Here is a 17,500-nt window from a genome sequence, read left to right on the forward strand (position 1 = left end):
AGGATTCAATGGAACTCCTCTCAAGAGCATACGAAAAACGATGAGAAAAGCGAAGCAAGAACAATCTCAAAAGATGAACAAAAGCCACGAGAAAAATAAGAACACTTGAGAGAAAAGTTTGAGTGAATACTCTCAAAATTCTATTAATCTTGAATGAATCAATGAGGGAGAGGCCTCTATTTATAGTTGAGCCTTCCCAACATCAGCAGATACAGAGTCGAAATACATCAAGGGCTAAGATCTAAAGTCATCAAGATATCAAATCTCTAAGATTACTGAGAATCGTATCTTTTAAAGATTACATTAAAGTCTAAGATCGCATATCTTTGAAGATCTCCTTCCATATTTGCCAAGCATATCTTTGAAGATTACTTTCCATATTTGCCAAGCTCAGGAGATGGGCTTCGATCTCTCAAGCCTTTGGACCCGGTCGATTGGGCGAATGACCTCCCTCAAAAGTGATAAATCGCACAAGTCGAAGTCATGGTTGCAAGTCTCCTTTTGCAACCCATGACACTAGGCAGTTCGATTAGTCTTCGCCCTATACCCAAGTCAGACGAGCGATTTTGCGTCGATGTCAGCTGCGGGCCTCCACGAGTTTCCTCTGGGCCGCCCTTCGGGCATAGTTCACCATCTTCCGGGTCCCAGCAGTATGCTCTCCTCGAACCCTTCTCGGAAGATCAAGGTCGGTCGGCGGTGCACCGTGAGGATCCATAATCGGCTTCCTTACGCCTTACGGGTTTTCTAGCCGTTGACTTCGCACACATGTCGAGACTCCTTGGTCCGTGTTTCAAGGCGGGCGAATAGAAACCATGCGAGCCCGCGCCCGAACGCGAGTCTTGCGAAGCACGCGAGGCAGCGCGTCTTTGAATCCACGATCGGCGGCAGCGTCTCCCAGGCGTATCAAAGGCGGGCTTGGCGCGCCCCACGACCAGCGTCGGTCCACGCCCGACCGATCGGCGGGCCGGCTCTCGCCGTTCCACATCCGGCAAGCGCCATCGCCCCATCCGCTTCCCTCCGACAATTTCAAGCACTCTTTGACTCTCTTTTCAAAGTCCTTTTCATCTTTCCCTCGCGGTACTTGTTATTCTCGGTCTCTCACCGTGTTTAGCCTTGGGCCGAATTTACCGCCCGATTAATTGCATTCCCAAACAACCCGACTTCGTGAACGGCGCCTCGTGGTGCGGCGAGTCCGAACGCGAGAGGCTCTCACCCTCTCGGCGCCCCTTTCCGGGGACTTGGGCGATCCGTTGAGGGCCTTCTCGGACTACAATTGAGCGGTGGCGCCGATTCTCAAATTGGGCTTTTCGGTTCGCTCGCCGTTACTAGGGAATCTGGTAAGTTTCTTTTCCTCGCTTATTGATATGCTTAAACTTCGGTGGGTAATCACTTTGACACAGAATCGCGATCACGATGCCGAAAGGGTTTAAGGGTCTCGATCGTGACAGCGCCGCGACTCGAGCGAGGTTGCTTGCGGCATTACCACCGTCGTCGCGGCGATTATGTCGTCGAGGACTCGAATTTAGGCCAACCGTGGTTGTGGCGCCGCGGGAGGCCAATTTCGCCAGCGGTCCAGCGAGTCAGGGGATCGGGGTTAGATAGAGGCGACGATCGTGACACCAGGCGGGCGTGCCCTCGGCCTAATGGCTTGAGGCGCAACTTGCGTTCAAAGACTTCGATGGTTCACGGGATTACGCAATTCACACCAAGTATCGCATTTCGCTCGTTCTTCATCGATCACGAGCCGAGATATCCGTTGCGAGAGTCGTTCTATATACTGCGACAAAGAACAACATCTTTGAAGCAGCGACACATGAGCGGTGCGGCGACAAGAGATGTGTCCCTTTTCATTCGATTCCTTGGCGCGATTCGGCGCGGGGGTTCGTTCGTTTTGCATCGAAGAAGTTGATCGACATCTCACCCACCCAATGGGCAAAGGGATGACAAGACCGGCCGCTCCGACCGCAGCGGGGGTGGGGGCGAACAACGATGCACCGCACCACCTCCGATGTTGTATACAGCAGCGTTCACGGGTGGATTACGCTGGCGAGGTTTCGACAATGATCCTTCCGCGAGTTCACCTCGGAAACCTTATTCGACTTCTCCTTCCTCTAAATGATAAGGTTCGATGGACTTCTCGCGGCGTCGCGGGCGTGAACATACGTCGCCATGATCCGAACACTTCACGGACCATTCAATCGGTAGGAAGCGGCAGGCGGTGTGTACAAAGGCGGGGGCGTAGTCAGCGGTGATGACTCGCTTACTAGGAATTCCTCGTTGAAGACCAACAATTGCAATGATCTATCCCCATCACGATGAAATTTCAAAAGATTACGGGCACTGTCGGCCAAGGCTATAGACTTCGTTGAATACATCGATTGTAGCGCAGCGTCTTGACCCAGAACATCTAAGGGCATCACGGACACATTATTGCCTCAAACTTAGTGGCCTAAAGGCCATAGTCCCTCTAAGAAGCTAGCCACGAAGGATCACCTCCGTGTAGCTAGTTAGCGGTGAGGTCTCGTTAGATTAGCGGAATTAACGGACAAATCGCTCCACCAACTAAAACGGCCATGCACCACCACCCATAGAATCAAGAAAGAGCTCTCGATCTGTCAATCCTTACTATATGCGGACTGGTAAGTTTCCCGTGTTGAGTCAAATTAAGCGCGGGCTCCCTCTGATGGTGCCCTTAGTCAATTCCTTTAAGTTTGACCTTGCGACCATACTCCCCGGAACCCAAAGACTTTGATTTCTCATAAGGTCTTGGTGAGTCCTAAAAGCAACATCCGCCGATCCACAGTCGGCATCGTTTATAGTTGAGACTAGGGCGGTGTCGATCGTCTTGAGCCCCCAACTTTCGTTCTTGATTAATGAAAACATCCTTGGCAAATGCTTTCGCGGTTGTTAGTCTTTCATAAATCCAAGAATTTCACCTCGACTATGAAATCTGAATGCCCCAAGTGTCCTGTTAATCATTACTCCGATCCGAAGGCCAACACAATAGGATCGAAATCCTATGATGTTATCCCATGCTAATGTATACAAGCGTGGGCTGCTTTGAGCACTCTAATTTCTTCAAAATACTTGTGTGGGAGAACGACCCGACCAATTAAGGCCGGGAGGCGCATCATGCGTGATGGGGGCAGCGGGCCAGGTGCTCACAGTGAGGCGGACCGGCCGACCCACCCCTAAGTCCAACTCTGAGCTTTTAAGCGCAACAACTTAAATATCGCTATTGGATTTGGAATTACATGTCTGCTTGGCACGGACTTGCCCTCAATGGATCCTCGTTAAGGGATTTAGATTGTACTCATTCAATTACGGACTCATAGAGCCGGTATTGTTATTTATTGTCACTACCTCCCGTGTCGGGGATTGGGTAATTTCTTGGCGCTTCTTGCCTTCCTTGGATGTGGTAGCCGTTTCTCGGGCTCCCTCTCAGGAATCGAACCTAATTCTCCGTCACCGTCACCACCATAGTAGGCCACTATCCTACCATCGAAAGTTGATAGGGCGAAATTTGAATGATCGTCGCGGCACAAAGGCCGTGCGATCCGTCGAGTTATCATGAATCATCGAACAGCGGGCAAAGCCGCGTCGACCTTTATCTAATAAATGCATCCCTTCGAAGTCGGGGTTTGTTGCGTATTAGCTCTAGAATTACTACGGTTATCAGGTAGCAAATACCATCAAACAAACTATAAGCGATTTAATGAGCCATTCGCGGTTTCACGATCGAATTTGTTCATACTTACACATGCATGGCTTAATCTTTGAGACAAGCATATGACTCTTGGCGGGATCAACGGTAGCATTCCTCGCGGCGTCGACCTTTGCATGGCTCTCAACATGCAGCGTGAGCAACGAAGAGCCATAACGAGCACGAGCATCGTCCGTGTCAAGAGACAAAATGCATAGGCATCGAGACAAGGGCCTAAACCCTACTCTCAAAAATATTTTCCGCATCAAAGCCGCGAGCGAGCACCGATTGCAAGCGAGGCCACACCGATTTAAGGGGCACACTCGGGAAGCAGAGACACGATTGTGGTCCACCACGCACCCAAAGGGCACGAGATGGAGAAGGGCGGCAACACATCAATAATTCCATCGGCTTAGAGTGCATAACCACGGGATCGATCGCATCCCCAGGTTCAATTAGAACAAGGGAGTTAATGAAGAGGAGTGTGGCTCGGCAGTTCGATCGGGTAGCATGGAGCACCAATACACACAACAAAACACCACTCATATGCCCATTGCGTACTAGTGGTAGCACCCGCACTGCCGGCCAACAACCCACCCAACCAATGTATTGGTAGGGGGCGGAAGGAACAATGAAGCGAGGGCACACCACAAGCGGCAGCACGAGAACTACGAGGACAAAATCCCATTGGGACTTGGTCAAGCCAAGACCAAGCCTACAAACTCAACTTCGCCCCAGGTGAGCCGTTGCCGTCAAAGGGACTTGATGCTTTGGGGTCCGCAGGCGACCGAATCGAGCAAGGCCTTGGCAAGGCCAAAGCGCCGATGGGTCGCCGACTTGGAAGGCACAAGGCGTCCTTAACATGGCCGGGGAGAATGGGCAAGCCAAGCTCGAGCCCATAGCAATGCATAAGCCACCCCAAGAGATCTTTGCCGATATAGGGAACACGGTCTTGAAGTCGTTGGCTACATTTCTATGGGCGCGGGCTTGGCCGGCCGGAAAATCATCACCCGGCCACTAAGCGCGGCGATTGACCCACCAGTTGGTGAGTCATTGCGGGACTATCAGACCCAGTGAGGCTGCGGGCCTTACCCACCTCGGGTTCGAGGGAGCCACGTCGAGGCGGCGGATCTCTACCCTTAAAGAGCTAAAAAAAACCGTCAATCGCTGCGGGCAACATTCGTATATGCGAAGCGGGGACACTTTTCTTTAGCCCGCACATCAGAGCCACCGGGGTGCCCTATTTGCTCGAGGCACCCGCACATCAACGTCCTAGGTTGCCGATGGTGTCGAGGCTCCGCACATCAAGCACCAAGGTGCCAATCTTTCGAGGCTCCGCACATCAAGGCACCAAGGTGCGATGGTGCCGAGGCTCCCTTGCGACCAAGGGCGAGGTTGCCGATGGTGTTGAGGCTCCGCACATCAAGCACCAAAGTGCCGATGGTGCCGAGGTTCTCGCCGCGATCAAGGCCTAGGTTGCCGATGGTGCGAGGCTCTCGCGCGATCAAGGGCCTAGGTTCGGTGGTGGCGAGGCTCCCTTGCGACCAAGGGCCTAGGTGCCGATGGTGCCGAGGCTCCGCACGACCAAGGGCCTAGGTTGCCGATGGTGGCGAGGCTCCCTTGCGACCAAGGGCCTAGGTTGCCGATGGTGCCGAGGCTCCCGCCGACCAAGGGCCAAGGTGCCGATGGTGCGAGGCTCCCTTGCGACCAAGGGCCTAGGGGCCTGAGGTGGATGGTGCTCGAGGCTCTCGCATGACCGGGGGCCTAGGTTGCGAGTGGTGGCGAGGCTCACTTGCGACCAAGCGCCTAGGTTGCCGATGGTGCCGAGGCTCACCGCGACCGACCTAGGTTAGATGGTGCCTAGGTTCGCCGCGACCAAGGGACTGGTGGTGCCCGAGGCTCTCGACCACGACCAAGGGCCTGGTATCGAGGTTGGAGTGGATGGTGCAGAGGCTCCCTTGCGACAAGCGTCCTAGGTTTAGATGGCGTCCAAGGCTCTGCCGTCAAGCGACAATGTCGATGCTCCGTACCATCGGCGTCCTAGGTTACCAAGGGTGCACGATGCTCGGCACGACCAAGGGCCCAGGTGGGAGGATCTTGTTCCAAAGGGAGGGGCAGGGATGATTCAAAGGGGAGGGACACAGGGGAGGGGCAGGGACGACTTGTAACCGTTTTCGATATTAGGGATGGCTCGTAGAACACTGGCATGGGATGGCTCGCGGAACACAGCAGGATAGATCGGAGACATGGGAACCTAACGGCGATGGGGGGGCTGCAAGCGTCTGGGCATGAAATGGGCGTGGGCGGTGCCTGGACAACCCTGTTCGCCTCAATATCACCTCCCCTAAAGAGCTAAAAAACTTGGTCAATGTGCTGCAGGCGACATTCATGTATGCAAGCAGGGACACTTTATGGTGGTGGCAACACTGCTGCAGGGGCCCAAAATTAGCTTTGGTGCTCGACCCTCCCGCATCCGATGCACCAAGGTGCGATCTTTGCCGATGCTCCGACACATCAAAGGGCGGTGGTGCCCGATGGCCCCGCCTGCAGGATGGCACCTGTTGCCGATAGTGTCTGAGCTACTGCATGAGGCCAAAGGTCTTAGGGGCTCTTGTTGCAAAAGGGAGGGGCAGGGGCGATTCATTCATTGTTGGAGTCACGGACATACAGCGGTATCGAATCCTACCTTTGGGACGATTCATTCATTATTGGGTACCGAACATGTAGCGGTGTCCGAATTCTACCTTTGGGATTGGGGAGGGACTCGTTCGCCGTTTGTGTATCCGGGATGGCTCATGGGATCATCATGGGATGGATCGTCGAACTGCCATGGGAACCTAACGGTGGTGGGGGAACACCGGCGTCCGGGCATCACGATGGGCATGGGCGGTGCCACTGGATAACCCCAGGCTGCTCAATATCACTTCCCCTAAAGAGCTAAAAAACTTGGTCAATGTGCTACCGTTGACATTCATGTATGCGAAAGCAGGGGCGGAGTTTGGATATGCGAAAGCGAGGACACTTTTTCATTAGCGCTCCCATGATCCGAGGCACCAAGGTGCGATGTTTGCCGATGACCCTCACTGCGGGATGGCCTACGTTGCGGATGTTGCAGAGGCTCCGTACATGCACTGAAATGGGGGCAAGTTTTTTTCGCCACTTACACTTAGTATTTTTAATTGAAAATTTTTACATTGGCCCAAAATAAATACAAGCCGAATGAAATATGGCATGATGGCACGGTAGATAATTGAACAAGTGCTCGGGCCGCCAACAGTTGGGGGCTCGCACTCGCACCACCACGGCCCCCGCTGTGCGATGTTTCCCGGGAGGCGGCACGGCCAAGTGTTTAACAGAAATTTTTTGTTGGCCCAAAACAAATACAAGAAGTATGGCATGGCATGCGCGGCGACGGCGAGAAAATTGAACAAGTGCGGGCCGCCAACACTTGGGAGCTCGCACCCGCACCACCACGGCCCCCGTTGTGCCATGTTTCCCGGGAGGCGGCACGGCCAAGTGTTTAACTAACTCCTTACACTAAGTCCCCCACTTGGGGACCCCAGGGTCGGGACGTGCAAAAGAACAAGGGTGGATCGGAAGGAGATGGGGAGGGGCGAATCGAGGCGACAAAGTGAATCTCGGTGGATCGTGGCGGCAAGGCCACTCTGCCACTACAATACCCGTCAGCGTATTTAAGTAAATGCGCAAAGATTCTACCCCGCCGCTCGGTGGGAATTACGCTCAAGGCGCCCGCGACTTGTCGCCGTGATCATTGCACCTCGACACGTGCCCGCCTTGGGGCCAAAGGCCCCTCTGCGGGTCGGCAATCGGGCGGCAGGCGCGTCGCGTCGCTTCTAGCCGGATTCGACTTAGGCGTTCGGTCATAATCCGGCGCCACGGTAACCGGCGCCGCGGCTTTTCAACCAAAGCGCGATGACCAATTGTGCGAATCAGCGGTTCCTCTCGTACTAGGTTGAATTACTATTGCGGTAGCGGCCATCGATGAGGTAAAACTAACTTTGTCTCACGACGGTCTAAACCCGACTCACGTTCCCTATTGGTGGGTGAACAATCCAACACTTGGTGAATTACGCTTCACAATGATAGGAAGAGCCGACATCGAAGGATCAAAAAGCAGCGTCGCTATGAGCGGCTTGGCGCCACAAGCCGATTATCCTGTGGTAACTTTTACGACACCTCTAGCTTCAAATTCCGAAGGTCTAAAGGATCGATAGGCCACGCTTTCACGGTTCGTATTCGTCTTGGAAATCGAGAATCAAGCGAGCTTTTACCCTTTTGTTCCCACGAGATTTACATTCTCGTTGAGCTCATCTTAGGACACTGCGTTATCTTTTAACGGATGTGCTTGACCAAACTCCCACGACAATGTCTTCCGCCGGATCGGCCGGTAAAGCCGACCTTGGGTCCAAAAGAGGGCCGTGCCCTCTCCGATTCGCGGAATAAGTAAAATAACGTTAAAAGTAGTGGTATTTCAATTTAGCGAGAGCTCCACTTATCCTACACCTCTCAAGTCATTTCACAAAGTCGGACTAGAGTCAAGCTCAACGGGGTCTTCTTTCCCGTGATTACGCCAAGCCGTTCCTTGGGCGTGGTTTATTGGATAGTGAAGCGAGGGACGGTGGGAATCTCGTTAATCCATTCATCGCGTCACTAATTAGATGGCGAGGCATTTGGCTACTATAAAGAGTCATAGTTACTCCGCCGTTTACCGCGCTTGGTTGAATTTCTTCACTTTGACATTGAGCCTTTGGAAATCACATTGCGTGAGCATCGCGAGGACCATCGCAATGCTTTGTTTTAATTAAGCGATCGGATTCCCCTTGTCGTACCGATTCTGAGTCATTGTTAAATGCATGGGGAAGGCCCGAAGGCCGTTCGATCCGTCCCCGGCCAAACGCGGCGACCCGCTCTCGCCGTGAGCGGCTCGGCGGTCTGCCGCGGCCAAGCGGGTTGGGGCCCAGGACCCGTGCCCAGCCCTCGAGCCAATCCTTTTCGAGGTTCTGGATCCATTTGCCGACTTCCCTTGCCTACATTGTTCCATTGACGGTACATTCACCTTGGAACTGATGCGGTTATGAAATCGGCCGGCGCGGGCGGCTTTTCGGTCCTCCGGATTTTCAAGGGCGCGAAGGCTGCCGGACACCTGCGACGTGCGGTGCTCTTCCGACATTGGACCCTACCTCCGGTGGCCGTTTCGAGTGGGCGGTAGTTAAGCGAAAAGATAACTCTTCGAGGCCCCGCCGGCGTCTCGGACTCCCTAACGTTGCCGTCGGCCGCCGCGTCGGTTCGGGAATTTTAACGATTCCTTTCGAAGCTCGCGCTGAGCAGCGCTATCGGACGAGCTTCCCGTCTCTTAGGATCGACTAACCCATGTGCAAGTGCCGTTCATGGAACCTTTCCCTCTTGACCTTCAAAGTTCTCATTTGAATATTTGCTACTACCACCAAGATCTGCAAGCGGCCGCTCCGCTCGGGCTCGCGCCCGGGTTTCACGGCGACCGCCGCGCCCTCCTACTCATCGGGGCTGGCTCTTGCCCGGCGGTAGGGGTATAGGTCGGCGCTTAAGCGCCATCCATTTCGGGGCTAGTTGATTGGCGGTGAGTTGTTACACACTCCTTAGCGGTTCGACTTCCATGACCACCGTCCTGTTGTCTTAATCGACCAACACCCTTTGTGGGTTCTAGGTTAGCCTTGATTGAGCACCGTAACCCGACTTCGGTTCATCCGCATCATGATTACGCTTACCAAAAATGGCCCACTTGGAGCTCTCGATTCCGTGGTGCGGCTCAGCAAGCGGCCGCACCGTCCTACCTATTTAAAGTTTGAGAATAGGTCGAGGCGTTGCGCCCGATGCCTCTAATCATTGGCTTTGCGATAGAACTTCGCTAAGGGCTCCGGCTATCTGAGGAAAACGGAGGAACCGGCTACTAGGCAGTTCGATTAGTCTTTCGCCCTATACCCAAGTCAGACGAGCGATTTGCGTCGATGTCGCTGCGGGCCTCCACGAAGTTTCCTCGGCCGCCCCTTCGAGGCATAGTTCACCATCTTCCGGGTCCGCGAGCATGCTCTCCTCGAACCCTTCTCGGAAGATCAAGGTCGGTCGGCGGTGCACCGTGAGGATCCATGTCAGCTTCCTTCGCCTTACGGGTTTCTAGCCGTTGACTTCCTTTACATGTCGAGACTCCTTGGTCCGTGTTTCAAGGCGGGCGAATAGAAACCATGAGCCGAAGCGCCCGAACACGCAGTGCGAAGCACGCCGAGGCAGCGCGTCTTTGAATCCACGATCGGCGGCAGCGTCTCCACAGGCGTATCAAAGGCGGGCTTGGGCGCCGCCACGACCAGCGTCGGTCCACGCCCGAGCCGTCGGCGGACCGGCTCTCGCCGTTCCACATCCGGCCAAGGGCGCATCGCGGCCCCATCCGCTTCCCTCCGACAATTTCAAGCACTCTTTGACTCTCTTTTCAAAGTCCTTTTCATCTTTCCCTCGCGGTACTTGTTACGCTATCGGTCTCTCACCGTATTTAGCCTTGGGCCGAATTTACCGCCCGATTAGGGCTGCATTCCCAAACAACCCGACTTCGTGAAACTGAGCGCCTCGTGGTGCGGCGAGGTCCGAACGCGGCAGGCTCTCACCCTCTCGGCGCCCCTTTCCGGGGACTTGGGCGGTCCGCGGTTGAGGGCGCTTCTCGGACTACAATTCGAGCGCCGGTGGCGCCGATTCTCAATTTGGGCTTTTCGGTTCGCTCGCCGTTACTAGGGAATCTGGTAAGTTTCTTTTCCTCCGCTTATTGATATGCTTAAACTCGGCGGGTAATCCCGCTTTGACACAGGAATCGCGATCACGATGCCAAAAGGGTTTAAGGGTCTCGATCGTGACGAGCAGCGCGCGACTCGAGCGAGGTTGCTTGCGGCATTACCACCGATCGTCGCGGCGATTATGTCGTCGAGGACTCGAATTTAGGCCAACCGGCGTTTGTGGCGCACGGGAGGCCAATTTCCGCCAGCGGTCCAGCGAGTCAGAGGATCGGGGTTAGATAGAGGCGACGATGCGTGACACCGAGGCGGGCGTGCCCTCGGCCTAATGGCTTGGGCGCAACTTGCGTTCAAAGACTTCGATGGTTCACGGGATTACGCAATTCACACCAAGTATCGCATTTCGCTCGTTCTTCATCGATCACGAGCCGAGATATCCGTTGAGAGTCGTTCTATATACTTTGCGACAAAGAACAACATCAACTGAAAGCGACACGCGAGCGGTGCGGCGACAAGAGATGTGTCCCTTTTCATTTCGATTCCTTGGCGCGATTCGCGTAGGGGTTTTATTCGTTTTGCATCGAAGAAGTTGATCGACATCTCACCCACCCAATGGGCAAAAGGGATGACAAGACCCGGCCGCTCCGACCGCGGGGGTGGGGGCGAACAACGATGCACCGCACCACCTCCGATGTTGTATACAAGCGTTCACGGGTGGATTACGCTGGCGAGGTTTCGACAATGATCCTTCGCGGAGTTCACCTACGGAAACCTTATTCGACTTCTCCTTCCTCTAAATGATAAGGTTCGGTGGACTTCTCGCGACGTCGCGGCGTGAACCGCCCGTCGCCAGCGATCGAACACTTCACCGGACCATTCAATCGGTAGGAAGCGGCAGGCGGTGTGTACAAAAGGCGGGGGCGTAGTCAGCGGTGATGACTCGCGCTTACTAGGAATTCCTCGTTGAAGACCAACAATTGCAATGATCTATCCCCATCACGATGAAATTTCAAAGATTACGGGCACGTCGGCCAAGGCTATAGACTCGTTGAATACATCGATTGTAGCGCGCGTTGACCCGAACATCTAAGGGCATCACAGGACTGTTATTGCCTCAAACTTCCGTGGCCTAAAGGCCATAGTCCCTCTAAGAAGCTAGCCACGAAGGATCACCTCCGTGTAGCTAGTTAGCGGTGAGGTCTCGTTAGATTAGCGGAATTAACGGACAAATCGCTCCACCAACTAAAACGGCCATGCACCACCACCCATAGAATCAAGAAAGAGCTCTCGATCTGTCAATCCTTACTATATGCGGACTGGTAAGTTTCCCGTGTTGAGTCAAATTAAGCGCGAGCTCCACTCTGATGGTGCCCTTAGTCAATTCCTTTAAGTTTCACCTTGCGACCATACTCCCCGGAACCCAAGACTTTGATTTCTCATAAGGTCTTGCGGAGTCCTAAAAGCAACATCCGCCGATCCACAGTGCGGCATCGTTTATAGTTGAGACTAGGGCGGTGTCGATCGTCTTGAGCCCCCAACTTTCGTTCTTGATTAATGAAAACATCCTTGGCAAATGCTTTCGCGGTTGTTCGTCTTTCATAAATCCAAGAATTTCACCTCGACTATGAAATCTGAATGCCCCATTGTCCTGTTAATCATTACTCCGATCCGAAGGCCAACACAATAGGATCGAAATCCTATGATGTTATCCCATGCTAATGTATACAAGCGTAGGCTGCTTTGAGCACTCTAATTTCTTCAAAATGCTTGTGGGAGGAACGACCCGACCAATTAAGGCCGGGGCGCATCGCCGGCGATGGGACAAGCGGGCCGGTGCTCATAGTGAGGCGGACCGGCCGACCCACCCCTAAGTCCAACTCTGAGCTTTTAAGCGCAACAACTTAAATATCGCTATTGGAATTTGGAATTACGCGATTTGCTGGCACGGACTTGCCCTCAATGGATCCTCGTTAAGGGATTTAGATTGTACTCATTCAATTACGGACTCATAGAGCCGGTATTGTTATTTATTGTCACTACCTCCCGTGTCGAGGATTGGGTAATTTTGCGCTTTCTTGCCTTCCTTGGATGTGGTAGCCGTTTCTCGGGCTCCCTCTCGGAATCGAACCTAATTCTCCGTCACCGTCACCACCATAGTAGGCCACTATCCTACCATCGAAAGTTGATAGGCGAAATTTGAATGATCGTCGCCGGCACAAAGGCCGTGCGATCCGTCGAGTTATCATGAATCATCGAACAGCGGGCAAAGCCAGCGTCGACCTTTATCTAATAAATGCATCCCTTCGAAGTCGGGGTTTGTTGCGTATTAGCTCTAGAATTACTACGGTTATCCGGTAGCAAATACCATCAAACAAACTATAAGCGATTTAATGAGCCATTCGCGGTTTCACGATCTGAATTTGTTCATACTTACACATGCATGGCTTAATCTTTGAGACAAGCATATGACTCTTGGCGGGATCAACCGGTAGCATTCCTCGCGACGTCGACCTTTGCATGGCTCTCAACATGCCGCGTGAGCAGCGAAGAGCCATAACGAGCACGAGCATCGTCCGTGTCAAGAGACAAAATGCATAGGCATCGAGAGACAAGGGCCTAAACCCTACTCTCAAAATATTTTCCGCATCCGAAAGCGCGAGCGAGCACGGTGCAAGCGAGGCCACACCGATTTAAGGGGCACACTCGGGAAGCGAGGGCACGATTGTGGTCCACCACGCACCCAAAGGGCACGAGATGGAGAAGGGACGGCAACACATCAATAATTCCATCGGCAGAGTGCGCAACCACGGGATCGATCGCATCCCTAGGTTCAATTAGAACAAGGGAGTTAATGAAGAGGAGTGTGGCTCGGCAGTTCGATGCGGGTAGCATGGAGCACCAATACACACAACCAAAACACCACTCATATGCCCATTGCGTACTAGTGGTAGCACCCACCACACCGGCCAACAACCCACCCAACCAATGTATTGGTAGGGGGCGGAAGGAACAATGAAGCGAGGGCACACCACAAGCGGCAGCACGAGAACTACGAGGACAAAATCCCATTGGGACTTGGTCGAGCCAAGACCAAGCCTACAAACTCAACTTCGCCCCCGGTGAGCCGTTGCCGTCAAAGGGACTTGATGCTTTGGGGTCACAGGCGACCGAATGCGAGAGCAAGGCCTTGGCAAGGCCAAAGCGCCGATGGGTCGCCGACTTGGAAGGCACAAGGCGTCCTTAACATGACGGGGAGAATGGGCAAGCCAAGCTCGAGCCCATAGCAATGCATAAGCCACCCCAAGAGATCTTTGCCCGATATAGGGAACTGGTCTTGGAGTCGTTGGCTACATTTCTATGGAGCGCAGGCTTGGCCGCCGGAAAATCATCACCCGGCCACTAAGCGCGGCGATTGACCCCCACCGTTGGTGAGTCATTGCGGGACTATCCGACCCCGTGAAGCTGCGGACCACCCACCTCGGGTTCGAGGGGGCCACGTCGAGGCGGCGGATCTCTACCCTTAAAGAGCTAAAAAACCGTCAATCGCTGCGGGCAACATTTCGTATATGCGAAGCAGGGGACACTTTTCTTTAGCCCGCACATCCGAGCCACCGGGGTGCCCTATTGCTCGAGGCACCCGCACACCAACGTCCTAGGTTGCCGATGGTGTCAGGGCTCCGCACATCAAGCACCAAGGTGCCAATTTGCTCGAGGCTCCGCACATCCAAGGCACCAAGGTGCCGGTGGTGCCGAGGCTCCCCCGCGACCAAGGGCGAGGTTGCCGATGGTGTTCGAGGCTCCCGCACATCAAGCACCAAAGTGCCGATGGTGCCGAGGTTCTCGCCACGATCAAGGCCTAGGTTGCCGATGGTGCCGAGGTTCTCCCACGATCAAGGGCCTAGGTTCCGGTGGTGGCGGGCTCCCGCGACCAAGGGCCTAGGTTGCCGATGGTGCCGAGGCTCCCGCACGACCAAGGGCCTAGGTTGCCGCGACCAAGGGTGGTGCCAGAGGCTCTCGCACGACCAAGGGCCTAGGTTGCCGATGGTGCCGAGGCTCCCGCACGACCAAGGGCCTAGGTGGAGATGGTGCTCGAGGCTCCCGCATGACCAAGGGCCTAGGTGCCGATGGTGCGAGGCTCTCGCACGACCAAGGGCCTAGGTTGCCGATGGTGGCGAGGCTCCCTACATGACCGAGGGCCTAGGTGCGATGGTGGCCGAGGCTCTGCCGCGACCAGGGCCTAGGTTGCCGATGGTGCGAGGCTCCTTACGACAAGCGTCCTAGGTTGCGATGGCGTCAAGGCTCCTGCGTCAAGCGACAATGTGCCGATGCTCCCCACCATCGGCGTCCTAGGTTACCAAGGGTGCTGATGCTCGGCGCGACCAAGGGCCCAAGGTGCTTGGGAGGATCTTGTTCCAAAGGGAGGGGCGGGATGATTCAAAGGGAGGACACAGGGGAGGGGCGGGGACGACTTGTAACCGTTTTCGATATTAGGGATGGCTCGCGAACACCATGGGATGGCTCGCCGAACACCGCAGGATGGATCAGAACACCATAGAACCCTAACGGCGATGGGGAACAAGCGTCTGGGCATGAAATGGGCGTGGGCGGTGCCTGGACAACCTGTTCGCCTCAATATCACCTCCCCTAAAGAGCTAAAAAACTTGGTCAATGTGCTGCAGGCGACATTCATGTATGCAAGCAGGGGACACTTTATGGTGGTGGCAACACCAGCAGGGGCCCAAAATTAGCTTTGGTGCTCGACCCTCCGCACATCCGATGCACCAAGGTGCCGATCTTGCCGATGCTCCGACACATCAAAGGGGCGGTGGTGCCCGATGGCCCACCTGCAGGATGCTTCTGTTGCCGGCGGTGTCTGAGAGACTCTGCATGAGGGCCAAAGGTCTTAGGGGCTCTTGTTGCAAAGGGGAGGGACAGGGACGATTCATTCATTGTTGGGTACCGGACATGCAACGGTATCCGAATCCTACCTTTGGGACGATTCATTCGTTATTGGGTACCGAACATGTAACGGTGTCCGAATTCTACCTTTTGGGATTGGGGAGGGACTCGTTGCGCCGTTTGTGTATCCCGGGATGGCTCGCCGGATCATCGCCGGGATGGATCGTCGGAGCACCGCCGGGAACCTAACCGGTGGTGGGGGGGCACCGACGTCCGGGCATGCGATGGGCATGGGCAGTGCCCTGGATAACCCCTGGCTGCTCAATATCACCTCCCCCCTAAAGAGCTAAAAAAACTTGGTCAATGTGCTACCAGTCGACATTCATATATGCAGAAGCAGGGGCGGAGTTTGGATATGCGAAAGCAGAGGACACTTTTTCATTAGCGCTCCCATGATCAAGAGGCACCAAGGTGCGATGTTTGCCGATGACCCTCACTGCGGGATGGCCTACGTTGCGGATGTTGCAGAGGCTCCGTACATGCTGAAATGGGGGCAAGTTTTTTTCGCCACTTACACTTAGTATTTTTAATTGAAAATTTTTACATTGGCCCAAAATAAATACAAGAAGCCGAATGAAATATGGCATGATGTACAGTAGATAATTGAACAAGTGCGGGCATAGCGATTGGGAGCTACTTTTCGCACCACCATGACCCCGTTGTGCGATGTTTCGAGGCGGCACGGCCAAGTGTTTAACAGAAATTTTTACTGTTGGCCCAAAACAAATACAAAGTATGGCATGGCGCGGCACGGCGAGAAAATTGAACAAGTGCGGGACGCCAACACTTGGGAGCTTCGCACCCGCACCACGGCCCCGTTGTGCCATGTTTCCGGGCGGCACGGCCAAGTGTTTAACTAACTCCTTACACTAAGTCCCCCACTTGGGGACCCGAAGTCGGGGCGTGCAAAGAACAAGGGTGGATCGGAAGGAGATGGGGAGGGGCGAATCGAGGCGACAAAGTGAATCTCGGTGGATCGTGGCGGCAAGGCCACTCTGCCCTACAATACCCGTCGGCGTATTTAAGTCGTGCGCAAAGATTCTACCGCGCTCGGTGGGAATTACGCTCAAGGCGCCCGCGACTTGTCGCCCTTGATCGTTGCACCTCGACACGTGCCCTTGGGGCCAAAGGCCCCTCTGCGGTCGGCAATCGGGCGGCGAGGCGCGTCGTCGCTTCTAGCCGGATTCGACTTAGGCGTTCGGTCATAATCCGGCGCCACGGTAACCAGCGCCAGCGGCTTTTCAACCAAGCGCGATGACCAATTGTGCGAATCAGCGGTTCCTCTCGTACTAGGTTGAATTACTATTGCGGCAGCGGCCATCGGTAGGGTAAAACTAACTTTGTCTCACGGACGGTCTAAACCAGCTCACGTTCCCTATTGGTGGGTGAACAATCCAACACTTGGTGAATTCGCTTCACAATGATAGGAAGAGCCGACATCGAAGGATCAAAAAGCAGCGTCGCTATGAGCGGCAGGCGCCACAAGCGATTATCACAATGGTAACTTTTACGACACCTCTAGCTTCAAATTAGAAGGTCTAAAGGATCGATAGGCCACGCTTTCACGGTTCGTATTACGTCTTTGGAAATCGAGAATCAAGCGAGCTTTTACCCTTTTGTTCCTGCGAGATTTACATTCTCGTTGAGCTCATCTTAGGACACTGCGTTATCTTTTAACGGATGTGCGCTGACCAAACTCCCACGACAATGTCTTCCGCCCGGATCGGACGGCCCGTGAGCCGACCTTGGGTCCAAAAGAGGCGTGCCCTTCTCCGATTCCGCGGAATAAGTAAAATAACGTTAAAAGTAGTGGTATTTCAATTTCGCCGAGAGCTCCACTTATCCTACACCTCTCAAGTCATTTCACAAAAGTGGGACTAAGTCAAGCTCAACGGGGTCTTCTTTCCCTTGATTACACCAAGCCCGTTCCTTGGCGTGGTTTTATTGGATAGTAAGCGAGGGGCGGTGGGAATCTCGTTAATCCATTCATCGCGTCACTAATTAGATGTGAGGCATTTGGCTACTATAAGAGAGTCATAGTTACTCCGCCGTTTACCGCGCTTGG

General features: G+C 54.2%; 1 non-coding gene and 2 pseudogenes across 1 annotated transcript; all 3 read right to left on the reverse strand.

Moving 5' to 3' along the window:
• Positions 1-1,614: 1,614 nt before the first annotated feature.
• On the reverse strand, positions 1,615-1,767 carry LOC128289095 (5.8S ribosomal RNA; annotated as a pseudogene).
• A 5,549-nt stretch (positions 1,768-7,316) lies between these two features.
• On the reverse strand, positions 7,317-10,557 carry LOC128289094 (28S ribosomal RNA; annotated as a pseudogene).
• A 217-nt stretch (positions 10,558-10,774) lies between these two features.
• LOC128289093 (5.8S ribosomal RNA) lies at positions 10,775-10,928 on the reverse strand. Its single transcript, XR_008278863.1, has one exon. It is a non-coding gene; the product is annotated as a 5.8S ribosomal RNA (ribosomal RNA).
• Between the last annotated feature and the right edge of the window lie 6,572 nt (positions 10,929-17,500).

The sequence above is a fragment of the Gossypium arboreum genome, unplaced genomic scaffold (assembly GCF_025698485.1).
Source record: "Gossypium arboreum isolate Shixiya-1 unplaced genomic scaffold, ASM2569848v2 Contig00428, whole genome shotgun sequence".
Lineage (NCBI taxonomy): Eukaryota > Viridiplantae > Streptophyta > Magnoliopsida > Malvales > Malvaceae > Gossypium > Gossypium arboreum.